Raw genomic sequence first — 14,090 nt, 5'->3', positions numbered from 1 at the left:
TCCAGTGTTTCCATAGCGCACACATAACATAAGACAAAAATCAAATACACATACATGATAACAATTATATATAAAGTAATACAACAAACAAGTGAAATGATACGTATGATGATATGAGAATGATGATGCAATGTTTACGACTACTAAAAATGAGTATTTTCACAACCAATTCATGTGATGTATTTTCATAAACAATCACAATATTATAATTCCACAACTACGCGAGACAATATCCACTCATTACTCTACAATCCATGAGTTTTCCGCATTACTCATATGCCCAATGAGTATGAATATATCATAATACACTAATAGGCATAACAGTAGGCATTTATGACAACACAATGCAGTTATTCACATGTATTCCAGGCTATCAATATCACATAAGACCCTACACGGTCACACATATCACATGATATCCTAGATTCAATAATTGCATTGCAGTCAGGCCCCCACACAGGTACAACATATAGATATTCATATTTCATGATTGGTTCTCACCCTTAATATGCATTTTGGTATACAAATTAACTACCCAGCTCAGTCTGAACAGTTCAGTGATAATCTACCTCGAATGCCGAAATTGGTCCACTACATTTTGAACTCAAGACCTTATTTCCAAGAATGATTCAAAATCAACTAATCAAGAAATATAGAATCTATGCGTCAAAAAAAGTCAATGATACCCATATTGACTACTTTTGATTTTGGATTAAATTGGATCCCCGAAAAAGATTTTTGAAAAAGAAGGGCAAAATCATAATTAATTCAAAAATGTGTTCTTCATATTTCTAGAAAACTACAGATGAAAATCCAAGTCAGGTAGAGTAAAAATTGAGGTTCAAATCGAAGAAAAACTATTTTTAAACTTTACTGGGTAAAATCTTCAAAATCTGTGTTAAAATAAAGAATCAGAGTTGTTTTAAAGGTTAAATTGATGGAAAACTAGTAATTATCATATTAAAATATTATTCAGGTGAAAAGGAGTGAAATTGGGGTTTAAAATCAAGCTCTGAAATTTTTGAGCTTTTGAGAAATTAATCAAGGAATTAGAGTAGCAGAGGATGAAATCTCATCTTAAATCCGTAATAGAATCAAGAAATAGGTGTTAATCTAGCTTCCCAAGCTCTCACAAGCTTCACTTTTAAGCTCTCACACTATTTTAGGATTTAACTCTCAAGAGGCAAGGTGAAAGAATGACAAAATGGGCTAACAAAGGGTAAAAAAAGGTGTTTTTATATACAGTACCAGCTTTAAAAAATCAGTTTTTTTCTTTAAGTCCAACCCAAACTTCGACGGAAAATTCGAAATTCATTCGGAGTCCCATATATGCAAACAAACTATGAAATCATACTAAATTCGACGTTTTGGACGTGTTGACGAAGTTAAATTTTTGAAAAAATATCATTTTCACAGAGTTGACCCCCGAAATCCGAAATCACAAATTTTCAAACCGAGGGTCGAAATGAGATTTAAAAGCTATAAAATCACATCAAATATGTTACCACCCTAAAACCGATGTTTTGGATCTACTAACGAAGTCGAATTTTCTATCCGAGATTATTTCAACTAAATGTGGGTTCCATATCCATATTTTTAGTTTTTCAACTTTTCAAGCAACGGGTCAAAATGAGCTTGGGTACATCGGGACTCGAACCCAAGGTCTACCTATCCTAAAATCGATACTTCAAAAATGTTGGCACAGTCTATTCAGTCATCCATCGCATGGATCAACAGATATCCATATAAGTCCAAAAATAAGGTTCTTGAAGCCATCAAAAATCACATTATCACATAAATGGTATTAAAATACATTGAAAATCGTGACAATCACCACCACACCCACAACTATAGAGAGGTATTAAATCACATAATATCACAAATTTCACATATTTTATCAAATTTTTAGGTCATTACAAAAACAGTCTCTTAACCTTGAACTATCAACAGTTAAAATAAATTCTTCACTAAATATTTCTCCATTCATATATGCTTGTTCAATTTTAACTTTTCACATGACTTAAGAAACAATAAATAGATGGATGATTTTATTATATCACCCTTTGAATATAATAAATTTTTTGCTTTGAAAAATGCAATGAGTGATGTATTGTATTTAATATCAAAGGTAAAAATAGATAAAAATAAGTAATTTATCCATTGATTTTATAAAATGAATAAGTATACAAGTAAAGATGGATGAAGGAAACACATCAGCGTCAGGTCCTAGAATTAATATTTCTCTTTTCCTAGGGGTCAGTTGACAACCCCGCCACCTTAATTTAGATTCCCAACCCCCACCCTCTGTTAGTCAATGGATAAGGTAAGGGATGCCATTTATCTTGTAAGGTAAAATCGTGCTCCCTCCCTGCACTTTACCATTATCTGATAACGTTACCTTTTTATTGACAGGGAAAACACCTTCATTTGCCTTGTCCATTTTGAATTTTTTTATATGTCCTTTTAAAACTTCGGATGAAAAAAACTTGCCCTTTAGGCTTTACTCCCTTATTTAACAAGAAAAATTTTTGTGTCAAGAAGGTAGAGTTTCATACATATATTAGGAGAGGAGCATTAGAGCATCTATAAAAGGAGGAAAACAACACAATTTCAAGTACATGTTGCACATACTATGAAAGTATTTTCCTGACGCAATAGGAGATCTTGACATACACTTGCAAGATATAGTTGATTCTTAATTGTCTAGTTATGTGGTTGTGTTTTGATTCTTATTAAGTTTGTTAGTTAAAAAGTTATGATAGTTATTGAGGTATGTTAGTGAGGTTTTGTAACAAGAAGTAAGTTTGACTTTTTGAAGAGTTGGCAGTGAAACAATTTGAGTTAACTGTTCGAGTCTAGGTGTTGAAGTTAAGGTTTGATTATTGAGTTGTAATTTTAAATCTTGTTTGAAGATTAGTGAAGCAGAATTGTAATTTTTACTCCTTGAAAGAAGAGATTTTCCACATAAAATTGATCTTGTTGATTTCCTTTATTGTTTAAGTGAAAAATCTACTAAGGACCAGATCTTTGAGAAAAGATTTGGAAAAAGCTTTCTTCATAAACTTTGATCAATACTCTAAGATGTATTTTTTCATCATATTAGTATGGAAAAGGTTGCAAATTATAACACACTACAACAAAAAGGTCTAATTAAGACCAACATTCAGGGACGAGTTAATAATTTCGTCTCTAAATGTATATTTATTGGAAAAAGATTATATGTCGATCCCTAATTATGTAACTTATTGTGAAGGTATAAAATATGGTCCTAAGAAAATTACTAACCAGTCCCTACAGATAATTTAGAACCTTGAGTAGGTAAAGTACCGCCAAATTTTAATTAAAAAATTTAAGAAAAAATAAAAAATTTTGTTTTCACTGCCAAAACATATATATTCTAAGGAAAAAAAAAGAACTTATAAAAAAAAACTCGATTTTCTCTTCAAAATATAGGTCATCCCTCTAAGGTTTGCCCAAATGGTCTTCTTGGAATCTTTGCCAATTTCTTTTTGCAATTTAAGTTTACCCTAACTCTGTTTTCTATTGCTTCTTCTCACAGCTTTGTCAATTTTGTTTTGCCATCAAGTTTTTACCCTAATCTCAATTTCCATCGCAGCCAGCTTCCATAGCAGCTCAAGTATGATTTCTCATCCACCAAGTTGTTTGTTTGTTCCACTTTATTTCGATGATTTCTTCTTTCTATTGTTTGTTTGATTCCAGTTGTTTTCTTCTTTCTGCTCTCCCTCTTTTTTCTTTAATAATTAGTGAAAAGGTTATTGGTCTGAATTCTCAACTAATAATTTAAAGTTTTTGAAGTGTCTTCAAGTTTGATTTATTAGGGGTTGTTTAGAGCAAAGTGAAGTTATAGTATTAGGGTTCATTTAGTGAAATGTGATAATTTGTTATTGGGTTTTTTATTTGTTTATGGTGTCGATTGTGTTTGCTTAAAAAGATGCAATTTTTGTGTCACAATTAAATAAGAAGGAGGCATTTTTTATAAGAATGTACGTTTTTTAATAAGAATGTCAGAGAATAGAAGTAAAGTTTATAATATCCATGGTTTCTAGGAGATTGATAAGTAGACAATGAGTGAGATTCTTTTACTTTTTGTGAACTTTGACTTGTTTTTTATCTTGTACTATTGCAGTCGAAACTTAACACAGTTATACATTAAGCAAGATATAAAGCTTCAAACAAGAATTGATCATTTCCTCATTGGCCTGAATATATTTCTATAAGAAAAATTTGATACAAATGTTGGCTATATATTTGCGTCTCTTAACGTAGGTTTCTGCTATTGATGTACTAAGAACCTATAACTGTGTAGATATAATAAAATGGCTGCTAAAGATAAGGTACTATAGCATAATAGAGAACTCAAGTGTTGGTTTCGTTGAGAATAAATTCAAGTGGAAAATTATTAGATTTCTTTGTTTTCCCATATGGATTATTGGGCTAAAGAGAACAAACATCATGCCCTTTTCTAAGAAACACAGGTTTCTACCCTTATCTATGATATTATATATCATCTAATCATCAAAGAGTTGGTCATCACCAGAAAATTATGAACTATACATAATTTATTACACTCAATAATACAAATATTATACATCATGTCGGCTGTTAACTGTCACACATGATTGAAAATAGATTATGTATTAAATGAGCTATTCCTATTTAGATATTGGAGTGCATGGTTCAATAGTATATAGCCATCTAGTAATATGACCTGTTGCTTCATCGAAAATGAATCTCTTGTATGACATGCTTTACTATAGCATCTGGAAAAGTCAATTTCACCTAGAATGCTCAATTTTTTGTATCCCTCCATAAGAATTACGCTGCTGCAGCTATTGTCATCTTGTAGACTTCATATTTTGCACCTCCCTTTAGCATGGTTACTATCCCTTTGCACTTCATAGGCACATTTCCCTAGATTTTTATAAATTCCTTGCTAGCGAAGCAACTTCACGTATGTCTTGTTTCACGTATGTCCTATTGAAAGTTATTCCTAGGCTCAAATGCAGGATTCTGATGTCTTCATTTCTTTTTATCATGATTTTGATAATTCTAATATCATTTTTGAAAAAAAAGAAATCCCATGTGCTACATGATGATAACATACAATAGGATTCAATTTTAACCAAATGAATCAACCAAAATAAATATAGAAATTTGTATATTATGTAGTGCTTGTACAAAAACCATGTAAATACACATTATTCAGAAGATCGATTATTTTAGTCTAGATAATTAAATTTTAGATAGCGTCGAAGAAGCAAAAAAATTCACAAAAGATCCAATATGTTCAAGTAAAGTTTCCGCTGAATATTTCAGCACTTCTTATTGCCTGTTGCAGCTTCCCAAGCTTGTAAGATGTGGTTTACTATGTCCTCAATGTGATAGGAAAGTTAATATACTAACGGGACTATAAGATTATATTGGCCTGTTTACAACGTCAAATTGCCAAGCATGAAAAGCTCTTTTAATTAACAGGTTAGTAATGCATTGATAGAAAAAAAAGAAAAGAAAAATCTAGCACCAAGCTTGCTCTGGTACATTCACATAGTCAGATCCCTCCTACCAAAACGAAAAAGAAAAAAGAAGGGTTCCTTCTGTCAATTCGTATCCTTCTATTGAATTGAGGAAATCAACTAGCTATTTTTTTGACATCCTGAAGATTACACAAAAAAGGCCATAAGCATCTAAACTTAATCCTCTGTATTGAATCAACTTTTCCTTCAAAACATCATACATTTTTTTTCCTTCCATAATATCCGAGAAACACAAGCTGGTAAACTTTTTCAAATCTTTCTCATAGTTTCCTTACTTCTTCAAACCCCCTATAACGATTTGCTCCCACAGTTAATGCTAAATTATTTATCACAAGGAGGTCTGCTAGTGTAATTTTAGGACCTCCTTTTCTAGGAATTTTATCACTAGCTGAAACATTATTATGTAGATTATGTAGTTAGCATGCTCCCTGTTAAAGTTTGCCGCTAGATTGTCTCCACCAGATTCACATATATCTGTGTTGTACAGATTCCAAAGCTCCTCAAGAGGTCCAAGGTTAATACTTATATCCTCCTGAATAGAAGCATGTGGTCATTCTCCTATTTTCATAATTCAAATCTTTTCCTCTAATAGTACTCTATGTTTTATTAAGAATTCTCCATCTTATTTTGAATATATCATTTGTTATTGCTGCAAAACTATATTTTTACCTTGAGAGATTACATAATTCTAGCATAAGAGTTCTTTTTCCAGTAACCAATAGGGCCACCAATTCCAATAGTAAAGGCTCTTGCATTGATGTTCCCGTCAGTAAGTAGAGGTGCTCTTCTATGATGATCTGAAGAAGCCATATGATTTGTTCAGAGAGTGGATATTTTCAGAGTAACAAAAGAGAGATAAGATTCTAAATCTACCCCCAAGAAATAGTAAGATTCATTTTTGGAGCCGCATCTCTTTTCTTGATCTTGGATCTTTTTTATCGGTTATTCTGATGCTTGGAAAAAACTGAATGTTTAATAGGGTTATTTTAATGCTTAGCGAAATCATAGATAAAGAATGTTGGATTGAAACATAGTAGTTATCCAACTATTTATACAATGAAACTTAGAAATTTTTAGTTAAAGTCATATGTTAAGGCATAATATGATTAGTATATCAAATATATTTCTCACCAGTTCATTAATTAACCACATATTCTAGTTTTATGTATATTTTCTTTAAAAGCTTCCAGTAGTCTTGTATTACTTTACAAATATAGAGTTATCTACGACATCAGTTAAGAGTTTTAGTTTAATATATTCAGCTTCTGCTAAGAGCTATCTAAGGCACCCATTTCTGCTAATTTAGTTCCTTTTGTTAACAGCTATCTATGGCATCAGGAGTTTGAGTTCAATGTATTCAAAATTCTTTTTAAACTTTGATGATATCATGACTCAGTTACTCGAAGCTAACTCTTTTATGAATAGAGAGTTGAAAAAACTAAATCATACTAAATAGAAATCTTTATAAGAGCTTAACAATAGTGAAAAAACTGTATATAAGATTTAGAGGGATCATTGTCGCCAAGAAAATGGCTAGTGATTCAAATATAGGATACATATCTTGTAAAACCAACTCCTTCTATATTCTATCCGAGTCCATCTGTCTCAAGTCTCAGCCTATGTGATCAGTTAATCATTTTAGAGATTGATGTAATATCCTGCTGTAGCTGGACGCTAAAATTTGCCATGGTTTAGTTGTTGTGACCATCTTTGGAGGTCTATGAGACTTTCTAGTTTGTCGAGGCATTGTGGCAGCATTCCTCCAAAGCTTTTGCTGGAGAGATCCAGTTATCGCAGGGACGTACAGTTTAGTGGCTCCAATGGGAAGTTCATAGATAACTTGTTGTCAGTCAGAATAAGTAGGCTTAATCTTGAACAAAACAGACAAAAGTTACTCGGGATGCTTCCTGTTAAAGAGTTGACAGAGAGTGCTAAAGTCACAATATTCTTCAGCTTAGTGTTGAGAAGCCTTTTGGTTCCTGAAAGATTGTTGTTTGAAAAATCTAATGTTTCAAGCTAAACCAACTAGTTAAGCTCGAAAAGAATTTTGCGCTCCAATTCATTGCCAAACAAGTTTAAGTACTTCAAACTTAAGAGATGGCTCAGCTCAACCGGAATTGAACCAGAAAAGTTGTTTGCCAGGTTCAAGATTTCTAGTGATTCGAGATGACCAATTAAGGCAGGAATCTATCCCGCAATATTGTTATTTGATGCTACAAAATTTTGAAGATTTTTGCAGCAGCCAGTTGCTTCTGGTAAGTGGCTACTGAGACTTTTTTTATGTAAGTCAAGATTTATCAGATGCTTCAACTTACCAACCTCATATGGTATCTTTCCACTGAATTAGCAATAAGCGAGAGCAAAAACACTCAGCTCAGACAAGTTACCAATTTGTGGTATCACTTATCCTGTCAGCATGTTGGCTTCAAGTCTAAGAAATTGCAGCTTTCTCAAATGAGCAATCTCCAGAGGAATCTCACCAGTGAGAGAATTGGAGAAAAGATGCAATTCCTCTAAGTCATGAAGCACTCCTAATACAGCTGGGATTGTTCCATTAAAAAAACTATGTGAAAGATCAATCACTCGAAGATGAGTGAGATGCACGATTTCTCACTCTATGGTTGGGCTCTGTCAATATTTAAGTAATATCTATGAGAATAATTGGTGAACTCTGATATGCCTCTTGTTTTAAATTCACGCCCAATTTCTATGGCAGCTTCTTCATAAAGAGAATATAAGGATCAATTTTTTCTTAATTTTGTGAAATTGGATTTTGGTTAGTTCCTCTCATATATGACCTCGTGAATTTTCTCCTTCTCAGAGTTAACATTCTGGAAAAGTTCCTTGTTCTTTAATTCAAGCTTTTATTTTTTTTTGTTTTGTCATTGTATATTGCAAGGAAAAGCTTTGTAGGGGTCCCTAGATGGTCTGTTTCAAATTTACCAAACGGCAGTCAATGGGGAAGGTCCCTTCAAAGTTTCTGCTGAAGATTCGTTGTATTTGGTTGAAGCTTTAAAGTATTATCTGTTTCTGAGAAGCTGATCCTAAGTTAGTTAGGTTCTTTATCTTGTTAAATCCTTATTCTCAACACCCACCCTGTGAAATAAACACACGGGCCTGGACTTTTGTAGTATGGTTATTACAGAACTTTCTTCAGCACATGCTATAAAGGCCCTTGAGGTAGTATGCTTGCCATTTGTTTCTCCATTACATGTAAGATTCCTTTCAAGATTTTTTGAATGGTAAAATCAAATTAATGTCCCAATCCTAGTAGTGTGTGGCTTCTACTGAACATGAAAGCCCTCTAGTACCTTAGAATTATTGTGATATCATCAATTTTATATGGGATGACTGTTGTGTTTTAAGTCACAACATATCCACAATCTGAGTATCACATAAGTACCAATGTTAAGATGGATGTGCAATTGATTTTCCTCGTGAGGTGAAGCGATGTACTAAATTTTTGCTTTACTGTTGCAGGAGGTACTTGATTTAAGTGAAACGGTAGGAACTGAAAGTCGAGGACTTGATTATTTTTTGGCCCTGTGATGGAAGCTAGAAATTTGAGCTAAAAGTCGGGACTTAAATAGTAGAAATAGGAGTTACTTGATTATTTTTTTGCTATGTATTCAAATGTTATGGAAAATTTGAATCATACTCTAGCTTGATCGGGATGGTAACTATGTTTTTTGTGAAACAAATATTGAAACTAATAACATGGGATGTTAACTAATTTTTCTGGTCTCTAATTATATCGTGTTTTTGTATTGAGATTCTCGATAGCATTTTGGTATTTATTTGAGGAAATTTATTATTTTGTGATATTAGGCTCATTTGTGGTCAATTACAGACTAGAAATATTGCTCGTCTTTAAATGTTTATCTAGGATGAGATGTTGCTCGTATTTAAAGGTTGATCTACGACTAGAATGTGGCTCGTCTTTAAAGGTTGATCTAGGACCAAGATGTTGCTCATCCTTAAAGGTTGATCTAGGAAAAGAATTTTGCTTGTCGCTAAAGGATAATTATGACCACATAGTTAGTTTATTTGGGACGAGAAATACCGTCGCGAAAAGATAATTACGATGAGATAGTTAGTCTATTTGTGACAAGATATACCGTCGCTAAAAGATAATTATGACCATGTAGTTAGTCTATTCGGGACGAAAAATACCATCGCGAAAAGATAATTAGGACGAGGTAGTTAGTCGATTGGGACAAGATATACCGTCACTAAAATATAATTACGATCAGTTTTTTTGCCGTCTCAAAAGGGTTTTAAGGACCGGCTTATTAGACTCGTCGCTAATGACTTTTTGCGGCGGAGCCTGTTAGGACGGGACGCGACCAGATTTTTTCTGTCCTAAAAGATCTATTGGGATAAGATTTGGACTTTCTGAGACCATATTTCCCTTCCTTATAGGTTGTTTTTCTTGCAGTGACATTTTTCGTATAGTTTTCAAAAATCTAAGTTTAAAATTTAAACTAATCTATTTCAATTTAACTTTAAAATTTAGTCAAATTAATTTTTATAAATCAAAATATAACAAGCAATAATGAAAGGATGAATATTTTTTATTTTTGGTCGCTCAATGGTTGGACTGTTAATCAGAAACAAACAGAAATTGTTTAAAACAATTCGAACACTGTCAAAGAAACTAAGAAAGTACAGACCTCTAACTGCAGAAATGTCAATAAAATAAAAAAGGTATTATAGATGGATGAATATTTTAACTTTTCCTCGATTGATAACTAAATATTTTAATTTTAAGAATATAACATATATTTAGATACTTCAATTCGTCTTTACTATATCTAGCATGTGGATATATATTTAGATACGTTGATGTAATACATAAATTCTAGAAATATTTAAATAAATTTTATAAGTTGAAATGTTCAACTGATGTAATAAAGATCAGTTAATATGTCTAATACATGTGCATTCTCAATTTGGAATGCAAACACTTAAATGAGAGGTCGGAATATTGTTAAATATAATTATAAAATCATTACTCCCCCCGGACGACTTTATTCTTTCTCCTTCCTAAAAATAGATAGTTCAAAATAGATAGTCATTTTAAAAAACTAAATTATAATTGATTTTTTAATTTTATTTTGGCCTTAGGGATAACTATTAATCTTGAAAATAATAAACATTAATCAATTAGTATAGAAACTTAAATGAATGACACATATTCATATTCCAATAATATGATCGCTTAGATTAAATTTTTTCTTTTATGTATTGAGGAAAATTAAAAAAAATATTTATTGAAGAGAAATTAACATTTAAATTAATTGAAGATAATATAAAAATATGATAACCAAAACACAACGTTTTAATGAGCGTATAAATAAAAAGATTACAAGTAAAATGACCCAAACAGAGTGTATATGACCCTAGCAATAGATCTCAAATATCAATTAAGAAAAAAATGAATATTTCATAGAGACCTCCCGTATATGGAAATTAATTATATACTTAATCTCATTAATTAGTAAACTAATTTCATTGGCTCCAAATAAAAGGCTGGATTAGCACTTTAGCATCATAGGACCCATTAAAAATGAACCACAAGCGACGCATGAAAACCAAACTGCACCACTTGTTTGGAAAGTATAATTTTTTAAGAAAAGAAGAAGTGGGTTATCTCTATTTTAAGTTTCCATACTTATATTTCCTCCTTACATTTTTATTTGTCACATTTTACAAATCAATTTGACTAATCTTCATAGTTAAATGAATTATATTAGTAATTCAATATTTTAAATTAAAGATATACCTGCTTGAAAACTATAGGAAAAATATTTTAAATTGTAATGTTTCTCACATTAATAAGATGAAAAAATATATCTCAAAATGTTGGTCAAAGTCCACATAATTTGACTCTCGAGAAATGAAGCATGAAAAATAAAAGTTAACGGAGAAAATTTATCTCATGTCATCTTACAGACTAAAAATAGTAGAAATTTAATCAAAGACCATAAAGACGGTTACCATAAATAAATTCTAACAATGTAAGTAATTTGTTTTTCCTATGTGGACATCTTAAGCTCTTGACATGTGCTAATGATTCGTTAACAACTAACGCTAGTATACACTTGAGGGAAAAAAGTTGAGTGATTAATTAAATAATCATTCATGCAGTCCATGAAAGACAACATATATATTTTACTTGCAATTGACCTTGGAATGAAGTATTTATGATTAACAGATTTTTTTATTTGTTAAAGGAAAATATGTTGGTGGACATTGTCATGTTGACGAAGAGGAATAAAACCTAACTGTATAGCCTTTTAGGAAAGTTTTAGGTTGATCTATATGATTCAAATAAAGTTAATTAATTTGATATATGCATTACCTATTTGTATTATATAACAAATAACCACAAGACAATTGGACAAGCACAAAGAATTCTTATATCTAAACGTCGTTCTATGAAGGGACAATTTGTCATAGTGGAGATAATCATCTGCCTTTTACAGCTAAAAATGGTAGCTTGCTCCATCAATGCCTATATGGTCATGAAAAAAGGTATCAAATAGGCGGGTTGGAATGAAATTAGGCAAATTAAAATAGGTTGAGTTAATAAATGGACAGGGCTAAAATCAATTCAAAAGTTATTTAGGCTGAAATGAGTTTGAATGATATGAAAATTGGTTGGCTTCACCTTAGCTCCACCCTATGCTTAGGCCCACACTTCCCCTACCATCCATCAAGGTTCAAGCATTCAGAACTGAACAACAACCCGACCACACGTGATCCAACTTCACCAGAATCAAACCCGAGACTCGACTACAATCAAGACCCAACCCATACCTTGAATTCATGGACCATACCCCGACCCAACCTTTACTCGAGAATTGATACTAAAACCTTGACCACACACTCGAGATCGAAACCAAACCCTGAATCGGGACTTAAAACTCAACCTTGACCCAACAGTTGAGATTTGAGACCAAGTATCAGAGACTCGGGATAGCCAAGCCAAAATCCCCAGTCTTGACTTAGGACCAGGCCCCATATTAGGGATATCAGGCCTTGACCAATCTCGAGCCTTATCATTTGACCATGATATGGAAAACAAGACTTGTGGCCAAACTCTGGCCTGGGGCCCTAGTTAAGACACTCTGACTCAAGACTCGACATTGACTTGAGTCATAACCTTGACCAAGACCAACCCTGATTTGAGACCTGAGACCTGAACCTTAATTAGGACCTAAACATAACTTAGGACCCTATCCCTAACCGAGACTTGAACATGACCAAAGACTTGAGACCATGACTCGATTTCGACCTGAGACCTGACCTTACCTAGGAATCGACCCTTACCTGGCAGTATAATGTATTTATTTAAATTGATACTTCAGAACTACTTTTCAAGGGTGAAACTAGTAAAACATTTGTTTTAGGCCCCCTAAATTTTGAGGTTCCAAAAACATTTTAATAGTGACTTTTATAATTTTGATTTCACTTAAAACAATATTAAAGATTATAAAAACATTAAAAGTACAAAAATTTAAATAAAAAGGAAAGAAAGAAAACTATCTATTTTTTTCATAAATACTTTAAAACTTTAAATTAAACAACTCAAATGTTCATATTAATAAATAAAAATTTTACAACAACATTCAAGGTAATGCATTTCAAATAAGTGATTAATATCTTATTGGCTAGAATATCTTTACTTTTATAAATAATAATATTTCTATGTGAAGTTAAATGTTTTATATTTTATAAAAATACTACACTAAAAGCAATAAGAACCAAATAAATCCTAAATTACAATTATTTTTATGTGTATGTGTATATATTTTAGGCCTCTTATTAAAATTAGATTTTAGGCCACTAATTTTATTGAGGTTCCCCTACTACTTCCACCGTCCAATTTAAAATGTAATTGGTTGTAAATGAGTCTTTAAGATGAATTTAAAGTTAGAATCGTTTATTGGATTGACATGAAACATAGCTTGTGGCTAAAAGATATCATCAAATATTGAGACTCGATTTTGTTGATACATTTAGTCTAAGCCGACATCCAACAATTTTTGTTATCTTGGGCAACATATCATTGATTTTTTCATGGAAACATAGATGAGAGGGTATACATCTCATCCAAATCATATGAATCATTTTTCTTACTTAAAATTTTCTTTATATAGTCTCTAAGATGTTCAACATGGAATAAATTTTTAACTGTTATATTTTTTTTTCTAAGCTTTGTGCATGGGATTCAAAACTGGTTGTTCTTTGTTCTGTGATTACCTAAATCGGGGCCCTTTCCATGACGATCACCCCAAGTCAACCAAGGCCTAAAATGACTCCTTAGCCTTACATCATAAGCGTAGTCAAATAAAAGTTGCGGAAACAAGCCCATAAGACAGGAGTTCAACATTTAAATAAAGTAATATTCATATCTTAAGAACAAACTTCAAATCAATTACCCAACACCGTCTACGAAGTCTCTATCCTTAAAACATCCACTAAATCGGAACATGACTTCGACTATGTCAAAGAAAATCAAAGTACGAA

General features: G+C 32.1%; 1 pseudogene; it reads right to left on the bottom strand.

Annotated features, from left to right (window-relative positions):
- Window positions 1–5,774: 5,774 nt before the first annotated feature.
- On the bottom strand, window positions 5,775–6,365 carry LOC107872001 (annotated as a pseudogene).
- Window positions 6,366–14,090: the final 7,725 nt, after the last annotated feature.

Source organism: Capsicum annuum, chromosome 5 (assembly GCF_002878395.1).
Source record: "Capsicum annuum cultivar UCD-10X-F1 chromosome 5, UCD10Xv1.1, whole genome shotgun sequence".
NCBI lineage: Eukaryota > Viridiplantae > Streptophyta > Magnoliopsida > Solanales > Solanaceae > Capsicum > Capsicum annuum.
The sequence above is the reverse complement of the archived record's forward strand: the minus strand, read 5'-3'. Positions and strand labels throughout refer to the sequence as shown.